Source organism: Lepisma saccharinum, chromosome 18, assembly GCF_977018435.1.
Source record: "Lepisma saccharinum chromosome 18, izLepSacc3.1, whole genome shotgun sequence".
In the NCBI taxonomy this organism is placed as follows: domain Eukaryota; kingdom Metazoa; phylum Arthropoda; class Insecta; order Zygentoma; family Lepismatidae; genus Lepisma; species Lepisma saccharinum.
In genome coordinates, this window is record NC_139246.1 from 22513777 (window position 1) to 22537277 (window position 23501).

The 23501-nt window shown below is 38.3% G+C and overlaps 1 protein-coding gene across 1 annotated transcript in view; it reads right to left on the reverse strand.

Moving 5' to 3' along the window:
• LOC146002464 (tetratricopeptide repeat protein 28) overlaps nt 1–23501 on the reverse strand; it is a 186948-nt gene that overhangs the window by 115020 nt on the left and 48427 nt on the right. The window lies entirely within an intron of this gene.

The following is a 23501-nucleotide window of genomic DNA, read 5'->3' on the forward strand; positions in this document are numbered from 1 at the left end:
CCCCCTTTGACCAAAGCCCTTCGCAGCTCTTGTCATGTGGCAGCTCCGTACGCCCCGCCCAGCTTGCCGATTCCGCGGCGGCGAAAAAGCTACCCGACATCGCGTATGTATCGCGGTGGTGTATGGGCGTGGCAGGCCGGGGCTACCGGCTTGTCATTAGCATACGAAGTCTCGGCGTTTATGAAAGGGGGGGGGGGGATAGTACCCTCGGGTGTCTTCAGAAGGGTCACGAAACGTCAAGCCTTCTCTAACGAGTCAACCTAGCATGGAATACGATCATATCCGCGGTATAAAGTGGGAGGCTGGGGGGGGAAGGGAAATACGAGTTAAACTGTCCACAACCACGGTCAATCACTTCGTTTGAAGTAATGTCGAGTCCGAGAATTGTGATACTGAGGGGCATTCCATGCCCAAATCCAATGCTGTAATTTTATTCTATCTTGTGAATCAATACCATAAAATTATCATTTGGATATAAATTCAAGTATTATACATAATTTAGTTTATAGTAGTAAGTATTTTTACATATTGTTTTATTTTAACTTTTTGATTTGCTTTTGTATTGTTCCCCACCCGTCACATCAAAAAACAATTAAATTCTCCTTTAACTGTTACTTTTCCCCTTCAACTACACTAGAATATTCAACGATCAATTTCTTCTTCTCATTGTCTCCGTTGGCCGGAGCTTCACTAGGCGCTGCGCCAGATAAAAAATAATTGTGTCCGGTTTATGACAAGTTTGTAGGACGCTAGTGCTTCCAATTGAGCAACTAATTTGATTTTTTTTTAATTAATGGAATATTATGAGATCCTTAAAAATATCTAAAATTAGTGAAATCTTATTCTAAAGACAGAATTTAAAAAAATAGTATTCAAATATTTCAACCTAAAATAGTTAAGTTAATATGCACTATTCGTAAAATTATACAGTTAAATCATGAAGTGAAAATATTATTTCATATGAAATTGTGAATTAACTACAGTGCCAAAATTCAATGAAGAGTAAACAGAAGAGAAATATAACGAATCTTATTGGATATAATTAAAAATTGGCCCTTTGATACGTAAAATTATAGTTTGACATCCAGTTTTATCTGAAAATTGTTAAACATATGAGTGCCTGCGTCCCCCTTTTTTCCCACTATAAAAGCTCCCAAAATTCAAAATTTTGAAAAATCAGAGGTTTGGTAATCTGCAACCCAAATGGATGATAGAATTTGCACCACTAAAATTTGATGGTTTTTTTTTTTCGAATAAAAAAAAATTTCCCCTGGATTATTCATTCATGTGACTCGTACGATTCTACACACGTGACCAGTTCCAATGAATCGGTTCGCACAAGCCATTCAAATTTCTTATCCGAACGAATCGTTCGCGAAGGTCATCTGGTTTCTCTTGGGCATTCAGGGAGTCCCAGAAGCAAAACGAAGACTCCCATTCACCACACAGTTCCACTGGATTCCACACAAGCGTTTTGCCACATTTAAATAATCTATGCAGGCAAACTGAAACAATGACAATAATTAAGACGGTATTTCCAGAGAAGCAGCCCGCCACTCGCACGCAAACCGCCTTCCGATATTCGGCAACGCCAGGAAGCTAGGCTTCGGGCCAGAAGACAGGAGAAAAATTATCATAATAACCTGCCACACTGGAGCAATGCATAATTAGAACTCGGGTGTTTCCCGGTGTGGACGTGCGGACGACACACGCACAGCCAAGTGTGTCAAGAAACAGGGCATTTATATTTTGCCTATCCATCTTGGCCAAAGAGATGACAGAACGTTTTCCAATAACCTTTGTCTTCTATACATCTCGCTTTCGAGCAATGCGGGTGGTCAATGAACAGTAATGTAGGTGGCAGCACCATCACGCTTTGATGGGCAATTGTTCTCCCATTTAAATACATGAGGAATTTGATGCTTAACGTGCTGCTAATATATTAAATTACAAGTTTAATGTCATCTTAACCTTACAAATTATCTCAGAACATGATTTATGAAACAGTGATGTAAAACTAGGATTTCAAAATAATTATCGTCAATACAACAGAAAAAATATCAAAACTCAAAACCCTCAAAAGTATTTGTTTAAGTCACTTACAATATTACCAATTTAAGTTCATTATTGTTGTGAATCCGTTAAAGAATAATAATTAATAATTCCGTACGACTGTATTTTTATTTTTATAGTTGTTCTTAATAACTATTTTTTATTGCATGATATCACACCTTTCGACATGGTTAGTAAATATGATCATCTGTTTTATTTAAACGCATTTATCGAGAAGAATAGTTATTACAAAAGAAATCTTATCTTTAATTTCATGTCTTGCAACCTCTAGGGTATTCATATTTAAATGAATTGTAATTTTGAAAGTACTGTAACCAAAAATAGAGGACGAATGTACGAGGGGAAAATGTCTGCTTAATACAAGACAAACATACGTTAATATTAAATTATTGGATAGGGCATAGTGTATAATAATAAATATCATGCGCACACGCACTTAATTCACTTTTTTTAGTTATAATTTGGGGAGTTTCTTAAATTCCCCGCCGTTGAATTACGCATACTGGCAAAAAAACATGAAACGTGTGTAGAATCTAAATTCTTGTATAATTGGCCCCCAAAGGATGTCAACTTTAGTGGTCTTTGTGAATAAACATATGACATTTAGTACGTTCGAGCAACCTTGCCGTTGTGCTTTCATTTATTAATTCTTAGGTTCAGGAGAATGTAATTTTCAAAAACTTATGACTTGCTATATAATCTTAAAGCTTTACTAAACATATTTTTATTATCGATTTACACGAGAAAATAACGTTTGAATTGCCATCCCATTGTTCCATTTCGTTATATATTTTTTTTTTTTTTTTAGATATTTCACTATATTTTTCTTATCAGTGGCATTCATATAAACTTCCTCTCTCCATGGCGATACGTTGTTGACGCGAAGGACTCAGCAGAGTATGATGGTGTGTCTATGTTGTCTTATTTATTCTTTATTTACATTTTACTTGGGATTACCGCTAAGCAGTTTTTCCCATATCTATGTTGCCTTCAAGTTTTTGTGCCTTGTGGTTCTCTTCTTTTTCTTACCTTTTTACTTGTTAATTATATTATTATTATTATTATTAGTTGTGGATTCGATTGTTCTAACCTCTGTTCGAGGTTTTATGATCATTAGTTTTTCTTTTACACTTTCGTCTTTTATATATTCCTCATTAACTTAATCAAATCAAATCTATTGAGAGAAAACAAGACAGCTCTTACTTGATTTGATTGGTTGATTTGGTTTGTTTGACTTCGCTTTTCTGCCACTTCTGGCTAATCGCGAAGATGAGGATGAGTGATGATATGATGAAATTGTGTCACGGTATCTAGTGACATGTGAAACGCAGTTCGATATAAATTATTTTTTGTTTATTGATTCATTTTATGCACAAACATGAAAGTGTGAGGTTTGATTTATTTTGTGAATAAACTTGTATCCGAGCCAGACGTCGGGAGTTGGGGACGAGTTTTTCTTGAGTGACAGCGGAACTGACTTTTTCGGCTTAGAACATGACATATTTGCACCAACACGGAGATAAGGAAAGATTATTTTCGCCGCTACCGGGCTCGAGTCGCAGCAGGCGTTCGAACCCATGTTCACGGATGACCAGGAAAATCAGCTGGAGCCCAAGCCTGCAAGGATCGACGACGCGCACTTGACCGCGTTTCAAGACAATGGAGAGAGGTCATTTCCATCCCTCTGAAACAGAAGCCAAGCCACTAGAGCGTCCTTTTCAACGGAAGAATTCGAATCTCTTATATATAGGCAGTACTATGATTCCAGACACAGTTTTTACCCGGATTTCATAGAGAGAGCATCTCCGCGCTACACTCTCGCGTGATCATTGCTTTGTGTCCGTGAACTTTGTTTTCTTACGTACTGTGAGCGACTTGCAGATAGAGAGTTACCAGTGTGCGCCTTATTTTGGTGAAGATTACGCGGTGATTTGTTTTTGCCAAGCGTGGACTACATAACGATGGAGGGCTAAAGAAGATAGAGAAGGGAGTCCGTCGACTCCCCTGACGCCTGCAACGACGCCGAAGCCAGTCAGACGACGCCGAAACCAAACACTGCCCAAAGCCCGAAGGACGCTTTCAGATCGACGTCCCAACCAAAGCCCGAAGGACGTTTCCAGAGAGAGATGATTGCAGATCGACGTCCAATTGATGCCCGACACTGGAGAGATTCCTGACCGGCGCGTGACCACGTACATCCGACGCTAGTGGCAAGAGGAACGCCCGAAGTACCAAGGAGGTGCAAGTACACCAGATCGTCGCAATTATTCTTCGTCGCGATCGACCTCGGAGGACAATTTCGCCACAAAGGAACCGTGTACAAGTCCCGCGTCCAGGAGAGATGAATGACCACGCCATGTAGCAGAGTCTGGTACAGTATACTTCAGAGGGTCTCCTGTCCATGTAAATGTGCGTCGTTAGTATCAACACCGTACAGTTAACGCCGAAGTCTCACTTATTTGCAAAGTTACTCAGGAAAACCCAAACCTAACTTCCGCGTCTAAAAATTGTTTTGGTATTGTTATAAAAAAGGGTAATTTCATGTTCAGATGTTCTAATTTAATTGTCTGCATTCAGGGTTAGAAGCTCCATTTCATTTCTTTAATATTTAGTATAAATTGTCAAAGTGTGCTCCATTTCTTGTGTAACCGACCGCCCCGTCGCGCCATTTAATTTGTCAATAGTTGACTGATGAGTCATTTTTAATTGTGGAAAGCGTAGTTGTTTTTATTGCAAGGTCGTGTGCGTGAAATAGTATTATTTGTTGCATAGTGGTTTTTAAGGTAATTTTTGCTCGCGCCGACGATTGATTAGTGTATTCCGGCAGCTGGAGCCAATTAAGTTTTTGCATCCCTATGTAATTGTGTAGTTGTTCTCATTGGACGAGAGAGGCTTATGTGTAATACCCCCGTCCGAGAAACTTGTATAATGTCGTGCTTACGACTCGATGCATACGTTCATTCGAACGAAAGATTTAACCACGCCGACCCAATTGTCTTAGTTAACCGCTTTCCGAGGGCTGGCACTTAAGTTAATTTAAAAGAGCACAGGAGGTGGCAGACAAATGCCCTAAATTCACATAAAGGTTTGAAAAATTAAAAGGAATGATATGTTAATGAGATCCATGATTTGTATCCATACTTCACATGTAAAAATACCTCATGTGTGTGAAAGAGAGATAGAGTGAATGTTGTGAGAATTTGAGGAGGCTTTGTAAACAGTTGTTGATTGCAATATTTTTTTGTTGTTACAATATATATTCACTTTTTTACCGTTCGTCAGTGTTGTTGTTTGACGTTTTTCAGGTACCAGATATTATGCTATTAGTGTTTTATGATTGTTCGAATCTACACATCAAAGGTAAACAAAACAGTGTAACTTTTCAAGGTATTAATCTCCGCCTCGCAATAGTATGACAATAAACGACCGTCTCAGTACCGAACTTGATAACTGGACCGTGAGTCACGACCGGTTTCCCGTACACATAACGACGTTTGGCCCCGTGCCGGGGTATGATTGACACGTCATTTCGGGGACCGTGAGTGCACTCGTTACAATTGATTAAGGGACACTGACAAACACCCATGCCGGGATTCGAACATGATAACCATTACGCCACGGAGCGTTGAATGCTCTTTCAGTACAAACTTTGTTGATTAATACGCTGAATTCTACTCACACGTGTGTAAACTTCTACAAAATGTTGATTGAGTTTATTTTACTTCGCGTTTTGTGCCTCTTGGCTAATTTGCGAAGATGGGGATGAGTGATGAAATTGACCCTTGGCGTCGCAGCGCGATGTGCTAACCACTCGGCCACAGGGTCCGGCAAAATGTTATTTGAAAAGAAGGATGTACTGAAGAAGATCCATTCATCGACAAAATATCAATGAATGACTTGTAATTCTAAATGACTGCTTGGTTGGAGTACAGTGCATATTACATAAGTTACTTACAAAGCACTTATTCATTTAGACTATTTAATTAGTTTTCAAACATAAATATTTATAACAAGCAGTTTCTATGTTGAAGTGTGTATATTTTGCCGTCCCGTTTTGTTGCTTTCGAAATTTGGTCCCCTTACCGTAGCTACAAACAAGGGAGCCGACTTGTCAAAATTATTGGGGGGGGGGGGCTCTGATTACTGAAATAAATTAATGAATGACTCACTCCCTCCCTTTTTTAAGTTTTGGCCTCAGTGTTCGGAATCTCGTAAAAGCCCATGAATTCCTCAAAAATATTAAAATTTTCATTTACAGTTCGAATGCGAATTGTCAATTCTTCACGGATGGATATGTCACAAGTTTCGTCAACCATAATAGCAAAATATTCCCGACTTTTAATATCTGCTACCACGGTGTGCAAAACAGATCTCCATAATATATCAATGATCTCGTTCTGAATGTCATGTGAGAGCCATTTGTAGCCCGAACGTCCCATCCACTACTGTAGTTCATGCACATCGTCTTTTGAAACTCTTTTTAGTAAAAATGTTAACAATACTCATAATTATATACTTAGTATATTGTAATAAGTTATGTGTTTTGCTGTCTCTGGTCATAGCCCCCCCCCCTCCCCAAAGTTGATGGTCTCGAACATTTCAAATGTGTATTTAAAGTTAAGTTCATGTGGCACAATTCAGAGTAAACTTTACAAGAGAAGCAAAATAATACATTACATTCTCTTAAGCAAAATTATTTGGGGGGGGGCTCGAGCCCCCCCAGCCCCATCGAGTCAGCGCCTATGGCTACAAATGATTTTGGTTGGCATCGCTGGCATAGAGTACGATGCTATGTCCTCCTTGTCTTTTTTTCCAAAACTTTCCCCTATCATTAGGAGCACTGATTTTACCCTTGCTTTTTCGTCATTAGTTCCTATTCTTTTGTTTTAAAGGTACGGATGCGCAGATGTGCAAGTTGTTTCTTTTCCCACTGCTTTCTTTTTAGGAAACACTTCACCGCCACCTCAACACAAATTTCCTCCTAAATGATGGCCGGACATTACCGTGGCTTGTTGAGACGGCGGCTTCTCCCATCCAGTTAACTTTATGCGGTCTTCTGTCTGAGGTTGGGGAACAATGAGATCTGGTCGTTTGAGACATAAACGAACGTTTAGTGTCGCCCTTTCATCACTTAGTATCAGTGGCACCTCCGTTTTGTGGTCGGAATTAACAAGTTGGAGCTCGGTTCATGGCAGCGCCGGACTGGCGATCGGGCAGGCTATTGTGAAACAATGCGTTACACGGCAAACAATTAAAGTTGTTTTATTTACGTTCAGCACTCGAATTTAGTTCAATATGTGTTATACACAGATAAAAGTTTGTTTGGAATAACAAAAAAATAGTATCCTACTACAAAATGCTTGTTTAAATGGGTAACACCTACACCATTCTTTTAAGTAAACATTGTGTTTAAAGTTAGCAAAGAATTTGGTCACAATTACCGAATTTAGTAAATGTTTCCAAATATATAGTTTATACTCAATAAAAACCTAACCAAACACGTTTGTGAATTCAAACAAATGAGTTTTTTCTTGTACTTATTGTAGGATATCAGAAACCTGTTATTTTTTTTTGTAGAAAAATGACGTAACTGACCTTAGAGTTTAAAATTTTTTAAAAAAATCACGTTAGGGTAAAGTGGGGTAAAGAGGGCACTAAATAGCATGATTCGACTTTGTTTGTTGTGAATCATTACCTGTGCGTAATTCGAGATCGGTTAGTTTATTGAACTCTCCAGCCTAATTATTGCCTATTTTTGTGGGAGCAGGGAAAGGTTTATTATCCATTTTGCCTTGACTCATCTCACTCAACAGTTCGCTAGGTGCCGAGGCTTGACCTGAGCCGATAGCTTCCTGGAGATGAGGCCTTGCTAGAGAAAAGGTTTATTATCCGTTCAAGTGTTGTGCCTGACAAAATATCAACACTGACTAGATGTTTTCACACTTTCTCTCAATCTTTGTTCTTCTGACCATGGTGAAATTTCTGAAAGCTTAGCATTGGAAAATTTTTCTTTTTTTTTGCTCGAAAGCGAGATGGTCCACTCACCCCGACCTCTCAGTAAAGAAGCAAAACTACTATTCGCGCCTTTCTCTGCCTTCCAAATCACTGATTTACATCTAATAATCGAGCAACAATATATAACTTACTACAAATGCCACAGGAGATTATAAATTGATATCTTTGGTGGTCCTCTTGGCAGTGTTACCACCTCTTATATTATTTTCCCCTCTTCATTAAAAATCCCTCTAAAATTTCCCTCAAACAAGCAACACTGTCATTGTGCTAAAACAAAAAAAAAGCTATAATTACAAACGCTACCCGCGAACGAGGATTTGGGGGACGGAGAGACAAAGGGGGGAGTTGTTATGGCTGCCTCCACTACCAGATGACCTTCCTCCGATCGGTGGTGCGGGAGGGACGGGGGGAAGGCGGGGAAAATAAAAATTACCCTGTTACGTCTTCGGCCGGGTGTAATTAGATTCTGGAATCACCCAGATTACGATATTGGAGAGTGGTGTGCTTTGGAAGGAGCACACTGCGTCTCATCAAGCCTCGACCTTGACACCAGACACAACTCTCTTCTCTTTCTCTTCCATTCTCTCAACCCTGCTTTCTCTCTCTCTCTCTCTTATTTTCTCATGTCTTTCTCACTCTTTTTTCTCTGTCTAATCTCTCCTATTCTTTCTCGTTCTATCATGTCTTCTCACTCTCTCATTCTTTCTCGTTGTATCATGTCTTCTCACTCTCTCATTCTTTCTTCTTTTCCCTATTCATTCTTTCTCATTCTTTCATGCCTTCACACTCTCTCATTCTTTCCTCTTTTCCCTAATCATTCTTTCATGTCTTCTCACTCTCTTCTCATTCTTTCTTCTTTTTATACTCATTCTTTCATGTCTTCTCACTCTCTCATCTTTCATTTTACCTACTCATTCTCTCTCATTTTTTCTTTCTTTTCCGTACTCATTTTCTCTCATTCATTCATGTTTTGTCACTCTCTTCTCATTCTTTCTTCTTTTCCATACTCATTCTTTCATGTCTTCTCACTCTCTTCTCATTCTTTCTTCTTTTCCTACTCATTCTTTCATGTCTTCACACTCTCTCATTCTCTCTTTTTACCTACTCATTCTCTCTCATTCTTTCTTTCTTTTCCGTACTCATTTTTTCTCGTTCTTTCATATCTTCTCTCTCTCTCATTCTTTCCTCTTTTTTATACTCATTCTTTCATGTCTTCTCACTCCCTTCTCATTCTTTCTTCTTTTCCCTACTCATTCTTTCATGTCTTCTCACTCTTCTCATTCTTTCTTATTTTTCATACTCATTCTTTCATGTCTTCTCACTCTCTCATTCTTTCTTTTTACCTACTAATTCTCTCTCATTCATTCATGTCTTCTCACTCTTTCTTTCCTTTCCGTACTCATTCTTTCTCATTTTTTAATGTCTTCTCACTCTCTCTCTCTCTCATGCATTCATGTCTTCTCACTCTCCATACTCATTCTTTCCCATTCTTTCATGTCTTCTCTCATTTTTTCTCATTCTTTCTTCATTGCCCAGATTATTTTTCCCCCATTCATTGATGTTTTCTTTTTCACTGTCGATCTTTCATTCAATCATCAGACCGCAACCCCAACAGCCCCACCTTCACATGAGCTGTTTATTCAACAATAATTATTTATTTTTATTTATTAATCAAGCTCTGAAAAGCTCTATTAGACAGGAATACAATAAATTCCCTTATTTTTTGAAGAGTGTCAACTGCATTACCGTTGTTGTTAATTTGTCATACATTAATTTGAAATCCTACTTGTAAAACTTTGTGGTAAATTCTTTAAACGTTATAGGAAGCGACCAGGAGCGTATATTCTAGGCTAACAAGGCTATCTGCGAAACCTCAAGCTTAGCGAATAAAATACAGGCCAAAAATCGAACAAAAATTGTTCATATGAGTGAGATGGTGATGGTGATTCTGGAGTTGGGAATCTGATTTCCTATGAGTTGGCAACCTGATTTCTTATGGAGTTGGCAACCTGATTTCTTAGGAGTTGGCAACCTGATTTCTATTCATAGCCTAGGACCACGTGACATATAGTGAGATAGCCCAGATCTTGAACTCCGTATACGCCACTGGAAGCGACGTGACATTCACTTCTCCCACATACATGATTATCATCATTTGAAAGAGGAAAATATACTACAAAAAGACCTACATCTCTTTTTGTCATTACAATACATACAACGCTCTATATTACTTTTTTGTACAAGAATTTTATTAGATTCCTGCATGGGCGCAACTTGGGGCCTAATTTAAGGGGGGGGGCAGAATCGAACTTGGGGCGTAACGTTTGGGGCACACTCGTAAGGCTTCCCAACCCATAAAGATATCGTCCAGGATTATTTGCTATATACCTGTTACGTTTTGGGAAATCACAAATATTACTCTTTATATCTTTGCTAGAGGTTCCAGGAGGTTAACAAAAGTGCTCATAACTTGTAAATGTTAATAAACTAAACATTTAGGAAGGGGGCAAGTGCCTCCGTCAAGTTACTCCCATGGATTCGTGAGTACGACGCTGGTGCCAGGACATGGAACCCACATGAACATTTTTTTCTCTGCTTTTCAGTCAACAGAATTTGGTGACGTGTTCAACGGTCTTTTTTTAAAAAAAAACATAGCCTGTGATTCGTTGATTGCACGTGTGTCTATTTGCCTTTTGGAGTAAACGGAATTTTGTTCCGTGGTGCCTTGAATGAGAAATTCTGCGGTCACATCCACGTTGGCGGCTTCCTAGGAGAAATTCCAGGTAGGGGAATTGACGAGCGGCCTTTTCAAAGTGTCCCCTCCCCTTTGGACACGACCCTGCCGCCGAAGCCCTCATTAGGTGGGAGACACGACGATTGCGAACGGTCTGCAGACGCGCACACGGGCGCCGACGCCCCCAGAGTGCCAGCGGACAAATCTACATTGATATTCCAGAAAGGGGATGTGTCACCCTTGTCTCGATAAGAGGTCTTTCGATCACGATGGTTCGATCTGAAATACCCTTATTTCGTTTTTTTTTTTCTTTTATATATATCTAGGGTTTTCGGGAAAAAGCACTTCACTGTTTAGAATATTTACACATGCTAAATATAAAATTATAGTTATAATTAGGCCTAGGATGTTAATGACCTTAAAATTGCCAAAAAATGACCTTTAAAATGCATTTATGACCTAATACGTGCAAGAAAATACCCTATAAACTTAGAAAAATGACCTAAAAATTCTGAAAGATTTGTAGAACAAACCTACCAAGAGAAATTCAAATTACAAATTAACGTTACAGTATCTATCACATGTTCATTGTTCATAGTACAAGTAAGAAAGTTCACTTTTTATCATCTTTCAGACTTTACACACACAATGAAAATCATATGTAAATTTTCAAAAATGAATGATTGTCGGTTGTCGGACAAGAGCGCCTTGTACATGGAAAAACTCCAATGAACTTGACCTAAATGAACAATATCACTTGGAATTCCATGGAGTGCAAATTGTTTCCCTGACACAATGTCCGATAGAGAGCACAAAACTTTCTACCCCTTGTTTTTAACAATAATCCGTTCGGCGACAATGTATTTATTGATAGAGGGGGAAATCACATTGTTTGAGCTTAATTGTTACACAACAGCTTGTATAACAATACTGCACAGAATTTCTTTGTTCCTTCAAACACAGGCGTTCAGAACTGCGCTGAGGGCAATGAGATGCGAGTCGGGAACCTCTCTCCTTCAAAGGGTTACATTTGGATGTAAAATGCCCCTTCTTTCACCAAAATGAAGACAAATGCATAAGATGACTTTTAAAAGGCCGAAAAATTACAAATTGTTCAAAAAGTTTAAAAAATGACCTTTACTCCAAAAAGCAAAACAATGCCCTAACAAAGGAATCCCAATTTATTCACTTACGTGTAAAACACACGTTCCTATCTACTTATGCAACGTTTCTTCCTTACCAAAAAAAAGATGCATTTGCATCAAAATCCTAGCCCTAGTTATAATATTTTCTTTAATTGATTTAGTGTGACTTAAATGAAAGACAGAAAATTGCAATTTGTGACTTATGTGCCTTTTCCCTAACACCCTCGATACATAAATGATGGTCATATTCTCCCTTCAAAAGAGGAAAAAAAGTCGAGTCAAAAGGAAGAAATAGCAAAAAGCAAATCAGGAAAGGAGAGGAAGGAAAAGTATCGAGGGAAAGGAAGAGTGAAGGAAAGAAAGCCAATCAGAGGGAGGCAAGCCTGGACAGAGAAGCAATGTCAAAAAGGAGAGAGAGAGGAAATAAAGAAAGGGGAAGAAACGCAAGGAACTGGAGAGAAAAGAAAGAAAGAGAAAAGAAAACAACAAAGAAAGGGAAAGACAAGGACTGACGGAAGACGTTAAGAGAGAGAGAGAAAGAAGAAAATAAAATCAGAAAAGGAGGGAGAGAGGAAAAAAGCAAAGAAAAATGGGAAAAAGGAGGGAGAGAGAGAAGGAAGAAGACAAAGTAGGGGAAAGAAAGATTGGAGAGAGGGAAGAAAGACATTAAGGCTCGGCTGGACGTTTGGCATTCGAATGGGCGATTTTTTTAAAAAAATCCTCTGCATTCGAAAAACCTCTTGGATATTTCAAAATATGAAAAAAATACATCAGCTTAGAATTGCTTCTAGAGCATTGACGTGAATTTTCGTGTAGTTTTCTTTCACTGTTGTCTAGATATTATCAATAGTTTCGTGATTACGTAAGTCTATTCAACTATTGATAATATCTAGATAACAGTGAAAGAAAACTCCACGAAAATTCACGTCAATGCTCTAGAAGCAATTCTAAGCTGATGTAATTTTTCATATTTTGAAATATCCAAGAGGTTTTTCGAATGGAGAGGAAATTTTTTTAAAAAAAAAACGCCCATTCGAATGCCAAACGTCCAGGCGAGCCTTAAGAACGGGGAAGGGAAAGAATGGGGGAAAAGACAAGAGGAAGAGAAAGAAAGACAAAGAACAGAGAGACAGGGAGAAAACAGAAGAAAAGGAAAAGAAGGAATGAATGGCACACTCGGGAGAGGACAGTTACGGAGAGCCAAAAAAAGTGAGATGATCAGAGAACGTTGGAACCATTTTCAATAAGCAATGGAAGTACAAACGTGATTATGTTTACGCAAACTGGAAACCAGCATAAACTTTAAAACATGGACAACGACGAGCAAACCTGGAATCACGAAATTAAGATTTCCCAGAAATGTCCATACCGAGAAGCGAAAAACAGAGGAAAGTTAACAATGCACACGAGACGACCAGCTGCTCAGCAGCTTCTCTTAATTGCAACACGCAACAACCACTGTAAGTTAACAGCAAGAGGATAATGTAATCCCTATGTTCCATGAAAACCAATTGCTTCCCTTGTATCTTTTCTCTGAATAGATTTCAGGATTGTGTTCGACGCTACTAGATAATTACAATCGTTCATGACCCGTTGGTAATTTTGTGAATAGTTCAAAAACCTATTATTGCACAAATGATCTTCAATTCTGTCGCCTTTTATATTTAATTTTGTTATTAAAATTTGTTTATCCTTTCGTGTTCGTATTTCGTTAACGCCAAGCATCGACATTTCTCCTCATGAAGATCAGCTGCACAAAAGAACATTCCGCTCCTTCTACGTATGAGCTTTCCCTGTGAACTCTGAAATGCAAATGTGACGGAGAGAATTTTTCATGCTTGGCGCGGAGTGCGTAGCTGACGTCACTGTCAAGTTAGGTTGCACCAAGGTATAGTGTTACTTTGCACCAACTACAAAATAATTATACCTCCTCGAAAGCATAGTAGTCAGCGCTTTTATAATTAAGGGATCTCCGTAAGACTTACCAAGTACTAAAATTAAATATAATGAATATATAATATAATGAAAATATACTTATGTAGCATTTTCTGTACAATTGGAGGTTATGTATTTCCTCAAAACTTACTAAAAGCCAAGGATTAGATTGGGATCTCACGGCATTGAATGACAGTATACTATTGCTTACAATAATATGTATAAAATATTAATCACGAACTTTACTTTTTGTCAACTGGATCAAACAAATTAATTTATTTTTTGTTAGTGAATAAATATTCAGTTTTCTATCTATTTGACCTTGTTAAGAATAATAGAAACACTGCATTCTATGATGTGTATTTGTTTGGTGCTGCCAACTGGTGGCTGAGTGTAGAACTTATCAATGTTGGTGAGTAGTATGTGTGGTAAATCACGGAGTATTCTGTGTTAGCAGTCTCAACTGCATGGACATTGATTTTTCCTCGTTCGTTTTCTCTGTCTGTAATATTCTTGTACAGCGGGATCCATGAGTATTACCGTGCAAATTGTCCATGACTATTTTCATTAAGATTTCTCTCACATCCTATGTGTTTTTAAGCGATGAATTTTTGTGTATGCTGGTGCAGAAGTTGTCAACAGCTTGTTTTGAGTTTTCTGTTAATTCTTGAAGCTTTTATTTGGTCAAATAAAGTACACGAACTTGGTGATGGACAATTTGCACGGTAATACTCATAGATCCCACTGTACGCTAAACACAATATATGCTAGTGCTTGAAATTGATACTTTGACTATTTCTTCAAATAACTTTAAGAGACATAAATAAAACAGTATTGGCAGGCAGTTGTTTTTATACAAAATGTTGACGATTTTAAGCTAGATAATGAATACGTGTGGTTATATCTCTATTCTTAAACAGTCCTTGTACCTATTCGTTATAATAATACGATATATTAGTTTTTATTATTATTTTAATTTAATATAATTATTTTAGTTTATTATTATTGTCATTATTTTTATTATTGAGACTCGGTTCGGACCCCCCTCCCGCCTCGGGTCCTATTCCTGTGTCCTATGACAGGCACTGCTTTCTACGGTGGAATCCGATTTGGTAATCAATGCTTTAATAATATACAAGCAGGATTAGTGATTTAAAAATGTGATACATACATCAACAATTGAACTTGGAGACCAACAAATCTATTGCTGATTTGAGAAACTGAATTTCTTGTTTTGTCGGAATTGCTTTTTGCGGTGTGGTGTGAAACTTCTCATTGCTTTAGGTGTTAAGTTATTCGGCAAACAGAAAACAGCTCAACACCGGTTACAAGTTCTGTTGGGTTTTTTTACATATTAATTTGCGATATAATGGCAACCTGTTAACACAGTTAACCCAAAGGGAAGAACTAATTTGTTGTTGACTTCGGTTTCGATTCTGTGCAGAATGATCTGTTGTTTTTAAGAGTGATGGCTATATATATTTTAAAGCTCGGGACGAAAATAGAACATGAATTTGAAGTAGCGCGCTACGACGCCAGGGGTCATGGGTTCGAATCCTGGTCTGGGCCTGGGTGTTTTTTGTGTCCATCTTTTTCATCATATCATCATTCATCCTCATCGTCGCGATTTACCAAAAGTGGCAGAAAAGTGCAGCTAAATAACAAGAATAAAATAAAATCAAAACCAATGTATGGAATGAATTATATTTCAATTTATTTTTCTTATCGCTCTCTGGTTAGATTAATCGCGATGACGGCAATAGGAAACAATTGACACACACCCAAAACAGTTTTACACGTATGCTTGACCGCGCGCTACCCCATGGCGTTTTTATGTCATGTGGTATTGGGTACATAGAAATCTGACTGAATTCTTTAAAAATCAGCCATACCATACACTTAGATACGGCAGTAGCGAAGCTAAAATCATTTTACGAAGAGGTCAGGCAGGGAAGAGGGTCGTTGGCGGTGGGTAGGCAAAAATTATAAGTTGAAAAGTTAATGCAAAATATCGTGTGGTAATATTGATTCCATCATATTGATAGGCGAAACATTTCTATAAGAACTCGGGGCTAGCTGCTTTTCTCAAGACAGGGGGCTGGCCCACCCTGTTCCCCCTTTGGTATCACCACCAACGTGTACAAAAAGTACGTACAAGCACAATCGTCGAGCAGGGAGTGATGAAGATCTGAAAATTTTGGACCTACAGTTTAAAGTGGGATCCGAACCACTACGTGCCTCCACCGCAAATGTGAATGGATTGGTTATATTATTTTTTCGGTGATTCGGCCAGTTTAAACCCTTCTCAAAAAGCTAAAAACATTCCTTAAAACATTCTCCCAGCAAATATGATAATTAGACCTCGGATTTTAAGTTTTTAAACTATTTTTTTTCCTTTGCAGGTAAATAAGAAATAAAAAATTCAACAACTGATGAAGTTGTATAGTGCTTCCTAATTTTGCGTGTTATAACCTAGGTTTATGCACCTAAATCAAACCTCATTTTTTACGTCTATGTATTTTTTAAGGTTCTTACAGGATTTTTACACCACACAGAGATATTTGCTCTTTTTGGTGACGAAGAAATTCAATGACTGACGTGTTTGATTACTCTCTGTCGATTACTCTCCCTCCAAATCCATGATGTGTTTTCAAAGCTCTAAACAAAGCAACATGTGTGGCGCCACTGTTACCTGCACAGTCCAAAGTGCAAACTTCTGATCCGTATAGTCTTGCTAATTTTTGTGCTTTGTGGAATTCACACCTTGCGACGTAACGTTTCAGCATTGAAATTTGCACCACTGACTAGGTTTTGTTCAGAGATCATTTTCAGCACACAAGATCCTCATCAGGTTCTTTGGAACCTACTTCAGGATTTTTCGAGCCTAATTTCAGATTTTTAGAGCCTATTTTAGGAATCTAGAAGCACATTTTTTTAGAACCTAAAATTTCGAGGTCTACTGATTGAAAATGCCAAACACTTAAATTAACATTACATAGACGGCGCCTATCGAACCCAGGACTCTTTCTTAAAACGGGTCTCCTTTATTGCACTACGCTACACCAACTTCGTGTTCTGACGTCATACGAGGAATGCCTACGTTGTTAGGTTAGGTCTGTTATGTGTGGTTCCCTAAGCATAAATACACAGGAAATATAAAAATACATGCTTAACCTAACAACCAGGCACGTATCTAGAAATAATTTCGGGGGGGTGCGAAACCAAGTGTGTCTTAATAATAATCTTTAAATTAAAATAATAATTATATTACATTAATTAAAATAGTGTTAATTAAAATATTCAAATTAATTAATACTACGTACGTGAAGATAGCAACATAACAGCACGTATTAATTATCTAGCTTACGTGTAGTTAAGGTTGGCAAAATTTGTAAAAAAAAATAATAAACAGCCCTGGCAAGGAAATTAATTTCAAATAGATAAAGAATTGAATATTTATTGAATATTAAAAAGGATGTTAGATCCAGTTGACGAAAAGTAAAGTTCCTGGCGATATTTTATGCATATTATTGTAAGTAGTAATAAATCTTGCATAAATCTTCTTTGGTACTGTCATTCAAACTCGCATGATCTCAATATAATCTTTGCCTTCCAATAACTTTGGCAGAAATAAATAACCCACGATTAAACAACAAGAATATTCTCACTATTTAATTTTAGTTATCTTATTACATTATTTAATTTTTGTACTTAGTTAAGTCTTTTTTTTGGGGGGGGGGGTTCCGGACTCCCTGGACCAACCCCCTAAATACGTCATTGCTAACAACTTAGGCATTTAGCGTTACAAAGAAAGCATTCCGTGATGACGTCAGAACGCAAGGTTGGTCTCGCGTTGTGCGATAAGGGAGACCCGCTTAAACTTTAGAAAATGCAATTAGAATTCTTCTTCTCCTCCTATTTGTCCCTATCGCCATTAAATAAGGCGATTTTGGACACGTGTACTGAAGGAAAATGCATCAGACAAAATCCGATAACATCCCACGTTAAAATAAACTCTTCCTCCTTCGCATGAACACAAACCTCTTCCTCCTATTCACGGAAGAGTATAAGGTCCTTCGCAACATGAATCTTTGCAATATGATTTGGACAAACACAACACATACGTTCATCTCACACCGAGGCACAAGGCGAACTCCGCAATTAGAATTCGAAATATTTCAATTATTACTCAACGGAAACGAATCGAAATCAGCGATCTTGACATTATTTATCTTTATACAGCGTCCTTCAACTAAAGAAGGTCCCTGTAAATTTTTCCTCAACGATGAATACAAAATGCAATGAAATAGAGAAATAATCATTACTTGTATGGATATATAGTCACACCGCCGTGCAAAAACCATAATAAAAATACAAACACCCTCACTTGAGAGATTTACATGCACTCAACGTCAAGCACAATGCTAAACCAGTCACAATGTTACAACAGCGCATGCGCATCTTCGCAAGCGAGAGGTTGCCGTCGCACACACCGCTCGAAGTCTCCACGTGTTGCAGTCCCACTCGTTCATTCAATCACCAGCTATTCATAATGGAGATGAAAAAGCGAATGGTCGTAAATAAAGTTAATGGGGAACAAGCTCCGTCATCAACCAAACCAGAAACATTAACACGACACCTCGCAAAGGCTCACAAGAGTGCGAGGCTCCAAGGTGTAAGCGTCCAGGCACGCTCTCTCCATCACCGGATGAAGACTTAACACATGGAATGTAATGACGCCATTAGGATATTGAAGATGAGAAGACATCAGGTGGTAATGGTACTCGGGTGCATCTTAATAAAAGCAGTAAGGTACGAGGTAATCAGGAGTTTCCTGTTCTTGAAAGTCTAGAAGTTCTAGCGAAATTTAAAACCATATTTATGATATGTAAGGGGTTGAATATTTCTATTTTTCTCATTTTTCGGTGTCACTTACCCCAAAATTAATTTTCTGGTGTTTGATTTTAGTTTTCAATTTAGAAAGGTAATGCAGCTAAATTAACATATTATTATTATTAATTAAGCCTTTACCTTACAATTACTACCAATATTTCGGTAACACAATAGCACGGGCGTCGTCAGGGGGCTGCGAAGGGATATTTGCGCAGGCCCAAATTTTCTTCAGCACTCCATTTTAAAAACCTATGTTCAACCGAAAACAATAACTCTTACAGTATTATCTTATACCTTGCCGTCACATTGAGCACCTAATGTTAGGTACTGAAGTGAGACCGCTGTTCTTGCCTCTCCCTGGAAAAAAATATTCTGTCGTCCATGTATATCATTGGCCTCCCTTGAACAAGCTGTTCCTTTCAAATTTCTGACAACAACAACATGTCGATGTTGTTCTAAAAACAAGCAAAAATGAATCAAGTTATTAGTATTCTTCAGTTTCATTGGCATATTAGCACATTTGCTTACTAAAAGTTGATTAGCATTTGCAGTGGCGGCGATTAGGGGGGCGTGGAGGGCAGTTGCCCCCACTTTTTTCCAATTTGGCTCCCGCAAATGCTAAGCCTTGTTTACCAAGAAAAGTAACTTGTATGTTTACGTGTTACCAAAAGGAAATGTTTTAGAAGAAAGAAGAGATTAAATAAATTATGGAAAATGGTAGAATAGAAAGTGGATTGAGGCTAGATACAGAACTAGAAAGAAAGGACAGATAGAGAAGAAAGGTAAAGGGAAGAGGAGGAGAAAAAGAGAAACAAAGAAGCAACAAAGAAAGAGAATCAAAGGCAAATATAAAAGCCAAAGAAAGAGAAAGAAAGAAGGGAACCGAAATAAAGAAATAAAGAAAGAAGAAAAGAAAGAGTATACATACGAGACAGAAAAAATAATCAAAAAAGTAAAGTAAAGAAACAAGACAGAGAAAGAATAAAGGGAAAAGAAAGTAAATATAGAAGCGAAAAAAGAGAAAGAGATAGAAATGAAAGACAGACAGAGAGAGAGAGAACGGATCCGAAATATAGAAGCAAGAAAAAAAAGTAAAGGAGATGAGGTGTAATAAGTATATACTGTACGTGTAAACTAAAAACTGAAGGGTTTCATATTGTAGTTTTTAAAGAATTTTTTATTGTTGATCTTTACATAAAGATAAACAATAAAGACAGAATACAGAATTATGTAAAATAAAATGATGATTGTGTACAGCCTACGGCTTGATCAAAGAAAATGCAAGTAGGAACATAAAGATATGATCAAGAAGAGAGGAAGTAAACGCAAACAAGCAAACGCTAAGAAAAAAGGTAAAGTGCTCCCCTGTGCTTAGCACAATGCCATGATGGCGTATAGGGGGTGTGGGGGTAACGCCCCACACTTTCTTGATCCGGTCGTGAGTGGGGGTGATGTGATCAGCATCACGCCCCTGACCGCCTTTACCCCCCAGGGTTTCCCCCAGGTACCCATGTTATTCGACGCCGGGGCCGCTTCCAATGTTAGAAAAGTTCCCGGATTTGAACCGGCCGGGGATCGAACCCGGGACCTTTAGCATGGTAGTCAGAAGCGTTACCGACTGAGTCATCGCGGCCACCAACGCTAAGAAGAAGAAAAGAAAAGAAGAAAGCAGATTCAGGAAAATAAAAACAGGATATGCACGCAAATAAAAGTTAAAGTGAAAAAAGGAGGATAGTGGCAAGCCCCCCCCCCCCCCAAAGATTTCTGGAAAGAATTGATGTAATTCGAATGGTGACATTTTAGCGATATTTTATGACAAATATTTTTTGTGGGGCGTTACCCCCATACCCCCTATACGCCTTCATGGCATTGTGCTAAGCTCAGGGGAGCACTTTACCTTTTTTTCTTAGCGTTTGCTTGTTTGCGTTTACAGGCCATAAGTAACAGCAACTATTATTATTTTACAGCACCCTTCGACACTTTAAAACATGGATCAGAGGTACTATGAAGGACAGTAGATTAAGTGGTCTCTGATTGATATCTGTGCATTGTGAAAAAGTACAAAAAGACAAAGAACTGTTCACCAACAAAGTGATGGATGTTTATGGAAAGGAAGCGAGGCGATTCCAGTTTCTATCTAAATAGAAGACTCGAGTCTAAACTTTATACAACGCCAAAGTCTTATCAATTCAATTTGAATTTTATGATTTGTAAAGTAGTAGTAGTAGTATTAATAATAACAAAAATAATAGCAATAATAATAAATGTTTATATGACTTCCCTCACACCGGAGAAAAATTCTGCGGGCATTTTTTTCTTATTTCTGGCGACTACACTTAAAATAATATGTCAAACTGTGAACAAAAATTCTGGATTTTGTTCACTTCGAACATTGATCCCGGACAACCAGAAAGGTTCACAACAGCTAGAACAAACTTCTAGAGTGACATCTGGGTAAAGAGTCAGGCAGGCCACTCCTAACTGATCACAAAAATCAAAGCCTACAACGTTCGAGTCCCGCCCATCAGTGTTGACAACACATCATCGCCATTATCGGCTTACATGTTCGGCAGTGTTTACACTTTGGCAGAGAGGAACCTCATTGCTTTGGCGTGGTTTTCCAAAGACTTGGGGGAAGGGGAGCTTGTTCACCTGTTGAAGGCAAATTTGTAGAGGCCCTTCCTCGTCTTTCTTGGGTCCGACTGACAGGTGCCACAAACTCAGGAAATCGTGGTTTTCCGAGACGAACGGAAATATCATTGCGGCCAGACGGCAGGGGGCGGGCTCGTCGTCCGTTCAAGGTCGTCGTGCCACGCAACCCCAGTACGTTCTGTGGTAATTTCACGTCCCCCCCCCCCTACCTAGGGGATTCTTTAACCGATAATTCCACAGGCCTTCGCGTTTGGAAGTTTCAGATCCAAGAACAACATACCTAAAACTACCGCCTGCCTGATGCACGTAAGTGCCTCTTCTAAATCCTGAGTTAAGTCGCATTTGAGCCACTCTTTGCTAATCGCGACGATGGGCATGAATGTTAAGATGAAAGGGACAAACATACAGGGTGTCCAAAAAGTAGCGCAACCGAGACTTTGAACATAACTTTTGTACAAAAAGCGATAGAGACATGTGGATATTTTTGGAACACTAAACAAGAAAATCATGCTCTACATGGACGTTCAGTATGCCGAAAATGTTACTAAAAATGTAAAAAAGCTTGGATCGAATTGATAAAAGAACGATACATTTTCAAGCATTTTATGCATTACAGACGATTTAGTGGGTTAATTATGGAATATTCATTTAAAAAGTTGTTTCTTTTCTTTTTTAATTACGAGGTGTACTGACGACATTGGTCGTGTCAGAGGACAGTACCAACTGTACCCGACATCTGGTTAAGTTAGTCAATCAGTACCTAGATGAAAGCAAAGAGTTGGAATTTATCGTACAAAAAGATTGGTAGGTTCGTTAGTTTTTGATACGATAAATTTCAATTTAGATATTGATTGGATAACATAGCTAGATATCGAGCACACCTTGTATTGCCCTCTGACACAACGAATGTTGCCAATACACCTCGTAATTTCAAAACAGTGGCGTATCATATCGCGAGGCCCTGGGCGAAATTAGAATTCGAGGCCCCTGTCCGTTCTTTACATTTAAATCTCAATGTGAATCGATATAAAATCTTCAGGGATGCATCAGCAATTTATCATATTTAAATAATAAATTACTGACGAAAATGATAATTTCACTCACTCTAAAAATGAATTTCTCTATTTTTCGGGAGCTGAAATCTGAAGCTGTTGAACAGGCCTATACCCATAATCCCTTCGAACAGTGGCGTATACTGGGCTATCTCACTATGTCACATGGTCCTAGGCTACGAATAGAAATAACTTTACCAACTCCTAAGAAATCAGGTTGCCAACTCATAAGAAATCAGGTTGCCAACTCATAGAAAATCAGGTTGCCAACTCATAGAAAATCAGGTTGCCAACTCATAGAAAATCAGGTTGCCAACTCATAGAAAATCAGGTTGCCAACTCATAGAAAATCAGGTTGCCAACTCATAGAAAATCAGGTTGCCAACTCATAGAAAATCAGGTTGCCAACTCACAGGAAATCAAGTTACCAACTCATAGGAAATCAGGTTGCCAACTCCAGAATCAGCATCATCATCTTCACTGATATGAATAATTTTCTTTACAATTTCTGATCGATTTTTCTCCTGTACTTTATTCTCTAGGCTTCAGGCTTCGCAGATACCCTAACTAGCCTAGAATATACGCTCCTGCCTTCGAACTATAATGTGAATATATAAAAACCTACGAAAATAACATTCAGATTGTGCAAGAATTTCGATTCCTTCCTTGCATATATGAATAGGTTGTTTGGGGAGAAAGGCAGGTTCCAGAAGTCTGCAGTCTGCAACATTGAGCATTTTTTTGTCTCATAACTGCTGATGCAACTCTACACCCCCTCAAAGAAATCCTGGGTACGGCCTGCTGTATGAAGGAAGGAAACAACGCAAGCATTTAAATGTCTCACGCTTGCTTTGTGGCAGCTGGAGGTGCTTTATTGTTAACTCTCTTCTAGGGCTCCCTTAGGCTTGGGGTCCGGCTGCCTGTATGTTGAAGTATTCGTTCAAATTATAACGTTTAACTATAATTTAAAACCAGATAAAAACAGAATGTTTTAATTTTATT